The sequence below is a fragment of the Schistocerca nitens genome, chromosome 3 (assembly GCF_023898315.1).
Source record: "Schistocerca nitens isolate TAMUIC-IGC-003100 chromosome 3, iqSchNite1.1, whole genome shotgun sequence".
Classification (NCBI taxonomy): domain Eukaryota; kingdom Metazoa; phylum Arthropoda; class Insecta; order Orthoptera; family Acrididae; genus Schistocerca; species Schistocerca nitens.
Genome location: NC_064616.1, coordinates 484,434,622 through 484,448,510, shown reverse-complemented (window position 1 = coordinate 484,448,510; position 13,889 = coordinate 484,434,622). Strand labels below are relative to the sequence as shown.

General features: G+C 36.9%; 1 pseudogene; it reads left to right on the top strand.

The window, feature by feature from the left end:
* The first annotated feature begins 11,461 nt into the window (after window positions 1-11,461).
* Window positions 11,462-11,579, top strand: LOC126249938 (5S ribosomal RNA; annotated as a pseudogene).
* The last annotated feature ends 2,310 nt before the right edge of the window (window positions 11,580-13,889 follow it).

The window sequence follows — 13,889 nt, the reverse complement described above, 5'->3', positions numbered from 1 at the left end:
AGCTACATTTTAGAAAGCACTATTTTCATGTTCAAAAAATTTGTCAACTGTGTAAAAGTGAGTGTTTACTAGTTGCTTATACAATTAAGCTTTGAAAATATTTACAGGCAATTCTTTAAAATAAACTCTTAGACTCTTAAACATCCTTAATATGGCCAGTGCACTGTTGTGTAACTTTCCATAAGCCTCATTATTAGTTAGAAGGTGAAAATCCACATAGTGCTACAATAATTTTCTATTGAATATCTACGAGCAATCAAAACCTAACCACAACATTCACAGTTCTTGAAGAATACAAAGATATGTATGGAGCAGACACTGTATTGTTTTTACTCATGGCCTAATTATTTAACAGTTTTTCCACAATTAAGTTGAAGCATTGCTGTTGTTCTAACCAACACAAGTTTCTCGTCTGAAACTCGGCCTTGTCTCTGACTGTCTCATGACCAAAAACTGGGCTCCTATATATCCTCACAATAATAACTACTGAAACTTCAGATTGTTTGAAGTTTAATTTACAGAAATTACTATTAAAACTTAAATCATGAAGCTAACTGAATACATCAAAAAATTCATTCCATTTGAAAGATTCTTCTACTACAAGTGTTAGGCTGAATTATTTGCTTAAGCAATGAGATTAACAAATATCATTATGTAACAAAACTTTTGTTTAATTGTGAATTACTTTGCAATTAATTAAGTACTGTCATAGCAAATGTGTTTTCGAATAAAACCAAATAAATACTTTAATAATACTATTAGTTGTTCCTCCATATGTTTATAACTAGTGCAGAATTTATATTTGTTTATTCATCAACAGTAGAATTTAAGTTACAAGACAATTACTCATTGCACCCCATAACAACAGATACTAACTAGGGATAGTTAAAATAAATTAGAAAATCAATTACATACATAAAAACGGGCACAAAATTAGATCTGGTGCTATATTCGTTAGAACTGAGGGCGAACCTTTCAGTTTTATAAAAATGCAGATTACATTCACATATGTTAATGATAATTAGTTCAAAAATGAAAAAACAGATTTAAGTAGACAGATGTCAAAACAAGAGCAGAATTAAAAATATCCCAACTTGCTTCGCCGCATCCTGTTTTCATCACTCAGTATTTTTAAGTCCTCGTGTAGCTCAACAATAATGGATTGTAAAAAATTCTTATCTTCATCAGATACCGTGTAGGGGTTTAAATGTTACCTATTGTTTCAGCAGACCATAGACGAATCCACTTTGCACTTTCGGGTTGTTGGTCATTTTCAGAAACATTTGCACAAGCAAAGTGATTCCTATGATCACACAAATCACAGAAGATATTATTTCTTATTTTTCTGTTACATTTTACACACTTACTATTACAGATCAGCCAACTTTTTATGTGGGTTGAATCACTACCTTCTACTTAAAGTGGTGCCATCTTAACATGTGCCATAACACACTGCCACTGTTTTGGTCAGACTGACAGGGCTATCCCCTGGGCTTCAAAGGATAGTTCAGCTGGGATTTGTAGTGCCATCTCCCTGACCAAAAATACATGTGCCCGTATTTCCTCTAAATGCATTGCATTGCATTCCATTCCATTTGATGCTCTTTTCCTAACATTCGATTGTTAATAATAAAAACAAATTCACTCGGATGCATAATAGGTCACCACTATCTCTTGACTGGAGCACCCTCTCGTGACATTTGTGACCCCCAGTTCCTACGTGATTACTGATCATTGTTATATCCCTGATGTCAATTTTTTTTTATCGCCCTGTATTTCTCAAGTAGGTATTGGCTTCTGCCTGCTACTACTGTCAGGTCTCTCTCCAGGAAAGTGTTCCACATCCATGGCTATGTGCTGCATACAGCCCAGTGTGGTTCCTCAATGTGCTACCATGCCTCATATACCAAAATTATCTAGACAGGCTGGGATGTACACTTTTGTCCCTACCATTTTAGCTTTATGTAAACTTCTCGAGACATGTACGTTAGTTTTATCAAGAACGTCATTTTGTTTGAGTGAATCAACCAAATAGATGGTTCCTTTGTGTTCTTGAGTTTTGCCAGTCAACCCGGAAATTCATATAGTACCACCTTTCATGGTTGCGGGGATGCTTGCCCTTAACACTTTGATTTGTGGTGTAACAGTATTTTGAGGAATGGTGATATTACACACAGGTGGTTTTGAAACACGTTGATTCTTCAGAGTGATACCTTATAGGGGTTTATTGTACTGAGTGGGTGTTTCCAGCAATGTACAACTCATCAACTTACTGTTAATTCTAGTGTGTTCCTGTCAGGTTACACAGGTGAAGTCATTACCTGAAAGGGACCATTGTAGCCCACAATTTAGTAATTCGAATTACATCACTGTCATAGTTATAAGTGTGGACATAATTATTTTATGGTTTCCACTTTCTGCTCCCATTAGGTATAATATTATCTTTCCTTAATAACAACATTGGCAATGGCCTTGCTGCAGTGGATACGCCTGTTCCCATCAGATCACCGAAGTTAAGTGCTGTCGGTCTTGGTGTGCACTTGGATGGGTGACCATCCGGGCCACCATGAGCTGTTGCCATTTTTCGGGGTGCACACAGCCTCATGATGCCAACTGAGGAGCTACTCGACCGACTAGTAGCGGCTCGGGTCAAAGAAAACCATCATAACGACCGGGAGAGCAGTGTGCTGACCACACGCCCCTCCTATCTGCATCCTCAGCTGAGGATGACACAGTGGGCGGATGGTCCCGATGGGCCACTTGTGGCCTGAAGACAGAGTGAGCTTTAATAACACCATTGTTTTCTTTGCCTTGTACTCTGTAGTGCTTGAAACCATTTGGATATCTACTTTATTCAATGATGCTGGTGTTAAAGGAAGTATTTGTATATTTTCTTTAACAGAACTTCTTCTAACCTTCCCCTGAAGTTTTTGCATTTTACTATTACAGTCTAGGCATTCGAAACTGCCAAGTTTTTCAGACGCATTTCCACTTTTGATGCCCTTTGCTGGAATTTTCATGCTAAGTGACCAGACTTGAATTGAAAGTGTTCAGATCATATATCTTCTATTCTGTTGATAACATTAAATAGGCAAGTTCAAGTAACTAGTACTTTTATTAGGTTTGGTTAACAGCTCTAGACGGATGTGGCATGTAGTCTGGATCGTCAACCACTCATTTACCCATCCTTTATTGGCTATGTTGCATAGAAGATCAAATGACCTTACGCCATGCTATACAAAATGCTATACCTTGGATCAGCCCAAGACTTTTATGTCTCCTTGCCATGATTAAATAAACAAATTTCAACTATTTCGTTGCATTCTTTTTACTATGCTTTTTAAAAGAGGCACATAGAGACACGGTAAGTATTATCAAAGCTGGCTCTTGGCTTCAGTAATTCTTTATTCACTTGATTTATTGCAGAAAGCATCTCAATGTTTTGAACTTTTTCTGACAGTATTAGTCAAGGATGTATTGTGAACAGTCAGTAATGGGGGAAACAAGCAGAGGTTAAGGTTATCTTTTTGAGAATGTTGGGGAACAGATAAGATATCTATCTAATATAACAGATATCTCCATGTTGCAAATGCAGAGTAACAAGAACTGTTGCCATTTCATGGTTGTCACGTATCTGTCACCAGCTGAAACTATTGTATGTCTTTCAATTGATGCAGTAGACAGAACAAGTGCTGTTGTAGAATGTACAATTTGAAAATCCAAATGATTCCTGGCACAGCTGTAACTAGTACCTGTACCACAAAAAAAAGATAAAAAAACATATATAAGGCCTGTCGTGGCTGTGATTGTTGTTGTTGGCCTAAATGTTAACGAGTGAGAACAGAGCATAATTTGTAAGAAAAGAGGATCCAGTACTCTGACCTTTTTGCTGGTGCTTTTGAAATTTAGACTTCCTAATACACCATCTTACTGCTTTTCTGAGCATTCTAAATGTGTAATTCAATATTCATTTTACATCACTAAGCACAGCAAAAGTTCTATAATAGCACATCTCAAAACCTACAGTTATGACATATATTTTTCCTCTCTGTCTCAGAGGTAGATGTGCCAGTTTGTTGCACTGGTGTATATCGTCACAAATTAGGCTCTGAGGAAAAACATGTGAAAACATGAGCCTCCATGGTTTAACTGTAAAATATTGCTTACTGCTTTTCTAATCATAACAAATGACTTAGAGCAATACTAGGGATTTCCTTCCTGGATGAAGAGTCCTGATTGATTATTAATAGTCATCATTGCATCTCTCACTTTGTACTTCATTTAGAAGAACTATAGTAAGTGCAGAAGGATATATTTCTACTACAGTGGTTGATGTAATGGTGTCCCATAGACTGACAGGACACTATCATTACCAATGTATATGCAGTGTGTATCCTTTGGATCAGATGTGCTATGCAACTAGTTAGAAGAAAGTTACATCTGCTTAATAGTGGAAAAGAAGGTTTTGAATGGAGACTGCAATCGATAACTATATATCTTCTGTATTCCAAATATGTTTACCATAGTTGTGTTGCAAAATTAACTGTTAAACCACAAAGACTCATGTTTTCATATGTAGCTGATAAATGGTCAGCAGCATTTCACTGTCTTTTACGTTCACTTTTCACAGCCTCCCATATACACATTTAATATGGCCAGTGCACTGTTGTGTAACTTTCCATAAGCCTCATTATTAGTTAGAAGGTGAAAATCCACATAGTGCTAAAATTTTTTTCTATTGAATATCTACGAGCAATCAAAACCTAACCACAACATTCACAGTTCTTGAAGAATACAAAGATATGTATGGAGCAGACACTGTATTGTTTTTACTCATGGCCCAATTATTTAACACTTTTTCCACAGTTAAGTTGAAGCATTGTTGTTGTTCTAACCAACACAAGTTTCTCGTCTGAAACTCGGCCTTGTCTCTGACTGTCTCATGACCAAAAACTGGGCTCCTATATATCCTCACAATAATAACTACTGAAACTTCAGATTGTTTGAAGTTTAATTTACAGAAATTACTATTAAAACTTAAATCATGAAGCTAACTGAATACATCAAAAAATTCATTCCATTTGAAAGTTTCTTCTACTACAAGCGTTAGGCTGAATTATTTGCTTAAGCAATGAGATTAACAAATATCATTATGCAACAAAACTTTTGTTTAATTGTGAATTACTTTGCAATTAATTAAGTACTGTCATAGCAAATGTGTTTTCGAATAGAACCAAATAAATACTTTAATAATACTATTAGTTGTTCCTCCATATGTTTATAACTAGTGCAGAATTTATATTTGTTTATTCATCAACAGTAGAATTTAAGTTACAAGACAATTACTCATTGCACCCCATAACAACAGATACTAACTAGGGATAGTTAAAATAAATTAGAAGATCAATTACATACATAAAAACGGGCACAAAATTAGATCTGGTGTTATATTCGTTAGAACTGAGGGCCAACCTTTCAGTTTTATAAAAATGCAGATTACATTCACATATGTTAATGATAATTAGTTCAAAAATGAAAAAACAGATTTAAGTAGACAGATGGCAAAACAAGAGCAGAATTAAAAATATCCCAACTTGCTTCGCCGCATCCTGTTTTCGTCACTCAGTATTTTTAAGTCCTCGTGTAGCTCAACAATAATGGATTGTAAAAAATTCTTATCTTCATCAGATACCGTGTAGGGGTTTAAATGTTACCTATTGTTTCAGCAGACCATAGACGAATCCACTTTGCACTTTCGGGTTGTTGGTCATTTTCAGAAACATTTGCACAAGCAAAGTGATTCCTATGATCACACAAATCACAGAAGATATTATTTCTTATTTTTCTGTTACATTTTACACACTTACTATTACAGATCAGCCAACTTTTTATGTGGGTTGAATCACTACCTTCTACTTAAAGTGGTGCCATCTTAACATGTGCCATAACACACTGCCACTGTTTTGGTCAGACTGACAGGGCTATCCCCTGGGCTTCAAAGGATAGTTCAGCTGGGATTTGTAGTGCCATCTCCCTGACCAAAAATACATGTGCCCGTATTTCCTCTAAATGCATTGCATTGCATTCCATTCCATTTGATGCTCTTTTCCTAACATTCGATTGTTAATAATAAAAACAAATTCACTCGGATGCATAATAGGTCACCACTATCTCTTGACTGGAGCACCCTCTCGTGACATTTGTGACCCCCAGTTCCTACGTGATTACTGATCCTTGTTATATCCCTGATGTCAATTTTTTTTTATCGCCCTGTATTTCTCGAGTAGGTATTGGCTTCTGCCTGCTACTACTGTCAGGTCTCTCTCCAGGAAAGTGTTCCACATCCATGGCTATGTGCTGAATACAGCCCAGTGTGGTTCCTCAATGTGCTACCATGCCTCATATACCAAAATTATCTAGACAGGCTGGGATGTACACTTTTGTCCCTACCATTTTAGCTTTATGTAAACTTCTCGAGACATGTACGTTAGTTTTATCAAGAACGTCATTTTGTTTGAGTGAATCAACCAAATAGATGGTTCCTTTGTGTTCTTGAGTTTTGCCAGTCAACCCGGAAATTCATATAGTACCACCTTTCATGGTTGCGGGGATGCTTGCCCTTAACACTTTGATTTGTGGTGTATCAGTATTTTGAGGAATGGTGATATTACACACAGGTGGTTTTGAAACACGTTGATTCTTCAGAGTGATACCTTATAGGGGTTTATTGTACTGAGTGGGTGTTTCCAGCAATGTACAACTCATCAACTTACTGTTAATTCTAGTGTGTTCCTGTCAGGTTACACAGGTGAAGTCATTACCTGAAAGGGACCATTGTAGCCCACAATTTAGTAATTCGAATTACGTCACTGTCATAGTTATAAGTGTGGACATAATTATTTTATGGTTTCCACTTTCTGCTCCCATTAGGTATAATATTATCTTTCCTTAATAACAACATTGGCAATGGCCTTGCTGCAGTGGATACGCCTGTTCCCGTCAGATCACCGAAGTTAAGTGCTGTCGGTCTTGGTGTGCACTTGGATGGGTGACCATCCGGGCCACCATGAGCTGTTGCCATTTTTCGGGGTGCACTCAGCCTCATGATGCCAACTGAGGAGCTACTCGACCGACTAGTAGCGGCTCGGGTCAAAGAAAACCATCATAACGACCGGGAGAGCAGTGTGCTGACCACACGCCCCTCCTATCTGCATCCTCAGCTGAGGATGACACAGTGGGCGGATGGTCCCGATGGGCCACTTGTGGCCTGAAGACAGAGTGAGCTTTAATAACACCATTGTTTTCTTTGCCTTGTACTCTGTAGTGCTTGAAACTATTTGGATATCTACTTTATTCAATGATGCTGGTGTTAAAGGAAGTATTTGTATATTTTCTTTAACAGAACTTCTTCTAACCTTCCCCTGAAGTTTTTGCATTTTACTATTACAGTCTAGGCATTCGAAACTGCCAAGTTTTTCAGACGCATTTCCACTTTTGATGCCCTTTGCTGGAATTTTCATGCTAAGTGACCAGACTTGAATTGAAAGTGTTCAGATCGTATATCTTCTATTCTGTTGATAACATTAAATAGGCAAGTTCAAGTAACTAGTACTTTTATTAGGTTTGGTTAACAGCTCTAGACGGATGTGGCATGTAGTCTGGATCGTCAACCACTCATTTACCCATCCTTTATTGGCTATGTTGTATAGAAGATCAAATGACCTTATGCCATGCTATACAAAATGCTATACCTTGGATCAGCCCAAGACTTTTATGTCTCCTTGCCATGATTAAATAAACAAATTTCAACTATTTCGTTGCATTCTTTTTACTATGCTTTTTAAAAGAGGCACATAGAGACACGGTAAGTATTATCAAAGCTGGCTCTTGGCTTCAGTAATTCTTTATTCACTTGATTTATTGCAGAAAGCATCTCAATGTTTTGAACTTTTTCTGACAGTATTAGTCAAGGATGTATTGTGAACAGTCAGTAATGGGGGAAACAAGCAGAGGTTAAGGTTATCTTTTTGAGAATGTTGGGGAACAGATAAGATATCTATCTAATATAACAGATATCTCCATGTTGCAAATGCAGAGTAACAAGAACTGTTGCCATTTCATGGTTGTCACGTATCTGTCACCAGCTGAAACTATTGTATGTCTTTCAATTGATGCAGTAGACAGAACAAGTGCTGTTGTAGAATGTACAATTTGAAAATCCAAATGATTCCTGGCACAGCTGTAACTAGTACCTGTACCACAAAAAAAAGATAAAAAAACATATATAAGGCCTGTCGTGGCTGTGATTGTTGTTGTTGGCCTAAATGTTAACGAGTGAGAACAGAGCATAATTTGTAAGAAAAGAGGATCCAGTACTCTGACCTTTTTGCTGGTGCTTTTGAAATTTAGACTTCCTAATACACCATCTTACTGCTTTTCTGAGCATTCTAAATGTGTAATTCAATATTCATTTTACATCACTAAGCACAGCAAAAGTTCTATAATAGCACATCTCAAAACCTACAGTTATGACATATATTTTTCCTCTCTGTCTCAGAGGTAGATGTGCCAGTTAGTTGCACTGGTGTATATCGTCACAAATTAGGCTCTGAGGAAAAACATGTGAAAACATGAGCCTCCATGGTTTAACTGTAAAATATTGCTTACTGCTTTTCTAATCATAACAAATGACTTAGAGCAATACTAGTGATTTCCTTCCTGGATGAAGAGTCCTGATTGATTATTAATAGTCATCATTGCATCTCTCACTTTGTACTTCATTTAGAAGAACTGTAGTAAGTGCAGAAGGATATATTTCTACTACAGTGGTTGATGTAATGGTGTCCCATAGACTGACAGGACACTATCATTACCAATGTATATGCAGTGTGTATCCTTTGGATCAGATGTGCTATGCAACTAGTTAGAAGAAAGTTACATCTGCTTAATAGTGGAAAAGAAGGTTTTGAATGGAGACTGCAATCGATAACTATATATCTTCTGTATTCCAAATATGTTTACCGTAGTTGTGTTGCAAAATTAACTGTTAAACCACAAAGACTCATGTTTTCATATGTAGCTGATAAATGGTCAGCAGCATTTCACTGTCTTTTACGTTCACTTTTCACAGCCTCCCATATACACATTTAATATGGCCAGTGCACCGTTGTGTAACTTTCCATAAGCCTCATTATTAGTTAGAAGGTGAAAATCCACATAGTGCTACAATAATTTTCTATTGAATATCTACGAGCAATCAAAACCTAACCACAACATTCACAGTTCTTGAAGAATACAAAGATATGTATGGAGCAGACACTGTATTGTTTTTACTCATGGCCCAATTATTTAACACTTTTTCCACAATTAAGTTGAAGCATTGTTGTTGTTCTAACCAACACAAGTTTCTCGTCTGAAACTCGGCCTTGTCTCTGACTGTCTCATGACCAAAAACTGGGCTCCTATATATCCTCACAATAATAACTACTGAAACTTCAGATTGTTTGAAGTTTAATTTACAGAAATTACTATTAAAACTTAAATCATGAAGCTAACTGAATACATCAAAAAATTCATTCCATTTGAAAGTTTCTTCTACTACAAGCGTTAGGCTGAATTATTTGCTTAAGCAATGAGATTAACAAATATCATTATGCAACAAAACTTTTGTTTAATTGTGAATTACTTTGCAATTAAATAAGTACTGTCATAGCAAATGTGTTTTCGAATAGAACCAAATAAATACTTTAATAATACTATTAGTTGTTCCTCCATATGTTTATAACTAGTGCAGAATTTATATTTGTTTATTCATCAACAGTAGAATTTAAGTTACAAGACAATTACTCATTGCACCCCATAACAACAGATACTAACTAGGGATAGTTAAAATAAATTAGAAGATCAATTACATACATAAAAACGGGCACAAAATTAGATCTGGTGTTATATTCGTTAGAACTGAGGGCCAACCTTTCAGTTTTATTAAAATGCAGATTACATTCACATATGTTAATGATAATTAGTTCAAAAATGAAAAAAACAGATTTAAGTAGACAGATGTCAAAACAAGAGCAGAATTAAAAATATCCCAACTTGCTTCGCCGCATCCTGTTTTCGTCACTCAGTATTTTTAAGTCCTCGTGTAGCTCAACAATAATGGATTGTAAAAAATTCTTATCTTCATCAGATACCGTGTAGGGGTTTAAATGTTACCTATTGTTTCAGCAGACCATAGACGAATCCACTTTGCACTTTCGGGTTGTTGGTCATTTTCAGAAACATTTGCACAAGCAAAGTGATTCCTATGATCACACAAATCACAGAAGATATTATTTCTTATTTTTCTGTTACATTTTACACACTTACTATTACAGATCAGCCAACTTTTTATGTGGGTTGAATCACTACCTTCTACTTAAAGTGGTGCCATCTTAACATGTGCCATAACACACTGCCACTGTTTTGGTCAGACTGACAGGGCTATCCCCTGGGCTTTAAAGGATAGGATAATGGGATTTGTAGTGCCATCTCCCTGACCAAAAATACATGTGCCCGTATTTCCTCTAAATGCATTGCATTGCATTCCATTCCATTTGATGCTCTTTTCCTAACATTCGATTGTTAATAATAAAAACAAATTCACTCGGATGCATAATAGGTCACCACTATCTCTTGACTGGAGCACCCTCTCGTGACATTTGTGACCCCCAGTTCCTACGTGATTACTGATCCTTGTTATATCCCTGATGTCAATTTTTTTTATCGCCCTGTATTTCTCGAGTAGGTATTGGCTTCTGCCTGCTACTACTGTCAGGTCTCTCTCCAGGAAAGTGTTCCACATCCATGGCTATGTGCTGCATACAGCCCAGTGTGGTTCCTCAATGTGCTACCATGCCTCATATACCAAAATTATCTAGACAGGCTGGGATGTACACTTTTGTCCCTACCATTTTAGCTTTATGTAAACTTCTCGAGACATGTATGTTAGTTTTATCAAGAACGTCATTTTGTTTGAGTGAATCAACCAAATAGATGGTTCCTTTGTGTTCTTGAGTTTTGCCAGTCAACCCGGAAATTCATATAGTACCACCTTTCGTGGATGCGGGGATGCTTGCCCTTAACACTTTGATTTGTGGTGTATCAGTATTTTGAGGAATGGTGATATTACACACAGGTGGTTTTGAAACACGTTGATTCTTCAGAGTGATACCTTATAGGGGTTTATTGTACTGAGTGGGTGTTTCCAGCAATGTACAACTCATCAACTTACTGTTAATTCTAGTGTGTTCCTGTCAGGTTACACAGGTGAAGTCACTACCTGAAAGGGACCATTGTAGCCCACAATTTAGTAATTCGAATTACGTCACTGTCATAGTTATAAGTGTGGACATAATTATTTTATGGTTTCCACTTTCTGCACCCACTAGGTATAATATTATGTTTCCTTAATAACAACATTGGCAACGGCCTTGCTGCAGTGGATACGCCTGTTCCCATCAGATCACCGAAGTTAAGTGTTGTCGGTCTTGGTGTGCACTTGGATGGGTGACCATCTGGGCCACCATGAGCTGTTGCCATTTTTCGGGGTGCACTCAGCCTCATGATGCCAACTGAGCAGCTACTCGACCGCCTAGTAGCGGCTCGGGTCAAAGAAAACCATCATAACGACCGGGAGAGCAATGTGCTGACCACACGCCCCTCCTATCTGCATCCTCAGCTGAGGATGACACAGTGGGCGGATGGTCCCGATGGGCCACTTGTGGCCTGAAGACAGAGTGAGCTTTAATAACACCATTGTTTTCTTTGCCTTGTACTCTGTAGTGCTTGAAACCACTTGGATATCTACTTTATTCAATGATGCTGGTGTTAAAGGAAGTATTTGTATATTTTCTTTAACAGAACTTCTTCTAACCTTCCCCTGAAGTTTTTGCATTTTACTATTACAGTCTAGGCATTCAAAACTGCCAAGTTTTTCAGACGCATTTCCACTTTTGATGCCCTTTGCTGGAATTTTCATGCTAAGTGACCAGACTTGAATTGAAAGTGTTCAGATCGTATATCTTCTATTCTGTTGATAACATTAAATAGGCAAGTACAAGTAACTAGTACTTTTATTAGGTTTGGTCAACAGCTCTAGACGGATGTGGCATGTAGTCTGGATTGTCAACCACTCATTTACCCATCCTTTATTGGCTATGTTGCATAGAAGATCAAATGACCTTACGCCATGCTATACAAAATGCTATACCTTGGATCAGCCCAAGACTTTTATGTCTCCTTGCCATGATTAAATAAACAAATTTCAACTATTTCGTTGCATTCTTTTTACTATGCTTTTTAAAAGAGGCACATAGAGACACGGTAAGTATTATCAAAACTGGCTCTTGGCTTCAGTAATTCTTTATTCACTTGATTTATTGCAGAAAGCATCTCAATGTTTTGAACTTTTTCTGACAGTATTAGTCAAAGATGTATTGTGAACAGTCAGTAATGGGGGAAACAAGCAGAGGTTAAGGTTATCTTTTTGAGAATGTTGGGGAACAGATAAGATTTCTATCTAATATAGCAGTTATCTCCATGTTGCAAATGCAGAGTAACAAGAACTGTTGCCATTTCATGGTTGTCACGTATCTGTCACCAGCTGAAACTATTGTATGTCTTTCAATTGATGCAGTAGACAGAACAAGCGCTGTTGTAGAATGTACAATTTGAAAACCCAAATGATTCCTGACACAGCTGTAACTAGTACCTGTACCACAAAAAAAAAGATAAAAAAACATATATAAGGCCTGTCGTGGCTGTGATTGTTGTTGTTGGACTAAATGTTAACGAGTGAGAACAGAGCATAATTTGTAAGAGAAGAGGATCCAGTACTCTGACCTTTTTGCTGGTGATTTTGAAATTTAGACTTCCTAATACAACATCTTACTGCTTTTCTGAGCATTTTAAATGTGTAATTCAATATTCGTTTTACATCACTAAGCATGGCAAAAGTTCTATAATAGCACATCTCAAAACCTACAGTTATGACATATATTTTTCCTCTCTGTCTCAGAGGTAGATGTGCCAGTTAGTTGCACTGGTGTATATCGTCACAAATTAGGCTCTGAGGAAAAACATGTGAAAACATGAGCCTCCATGGTTTAACTGTAAAATATTGCTTACTGCTTTTCTAATCATAACAAATGACTTAGAGCAATACTAGTGATTTCCTTCCTGGATGAAGAGTCCTGATTGATTATTAATAGTCATCATTGCATCTCTCACTTTGTACTTCATTTAGAAGAACTGTAGTAAGTGCAGAAGGATATATTTCTACTACAGTGGTTGATGTAATGGTGTCCCACAGACTGATAGGAAACTATCATTATCAGTGTATATGCAGTGTGTATCCTTTGTATCAGATGTGCTATGCCACTAGTTAGTAGAAAGTTACATCTGCTTAATAGTGGAAAAGAAGGTTTTGAATGAAGACTGCAATCCATAACTATATATCTTCTGTATTCCAAATATGTTTTCTGTAGTTGTGTTGAAAAATTAACTGTTAAACCATAAAGACTCATGTTTTCAGATGTTCTCTCTCATTAGAGTGGCCAGAGTGTGCTTCTATAAACTCCTATGGAGCAATGTAAGGTATTCAGGACTTTTGAGTAATATTTGTCTTTCCTGGTCCATTCCAGAATTTCATAAAGCAAGTTTTGAGTGTGGTAATGAATATTTTCTGACAGAGTTGTTTCTTTCCTGTCTTACTTCACCTTACTACCCAGTGTTTAAAGATGTAAGACACATTTATATTATTTTAAGATATGCCTTGGCTGATGCAAATACTTGTTAATAATACCAGTCATGATAACTCATGGCCTTACTGTACAAAGACTAGTTCTCTG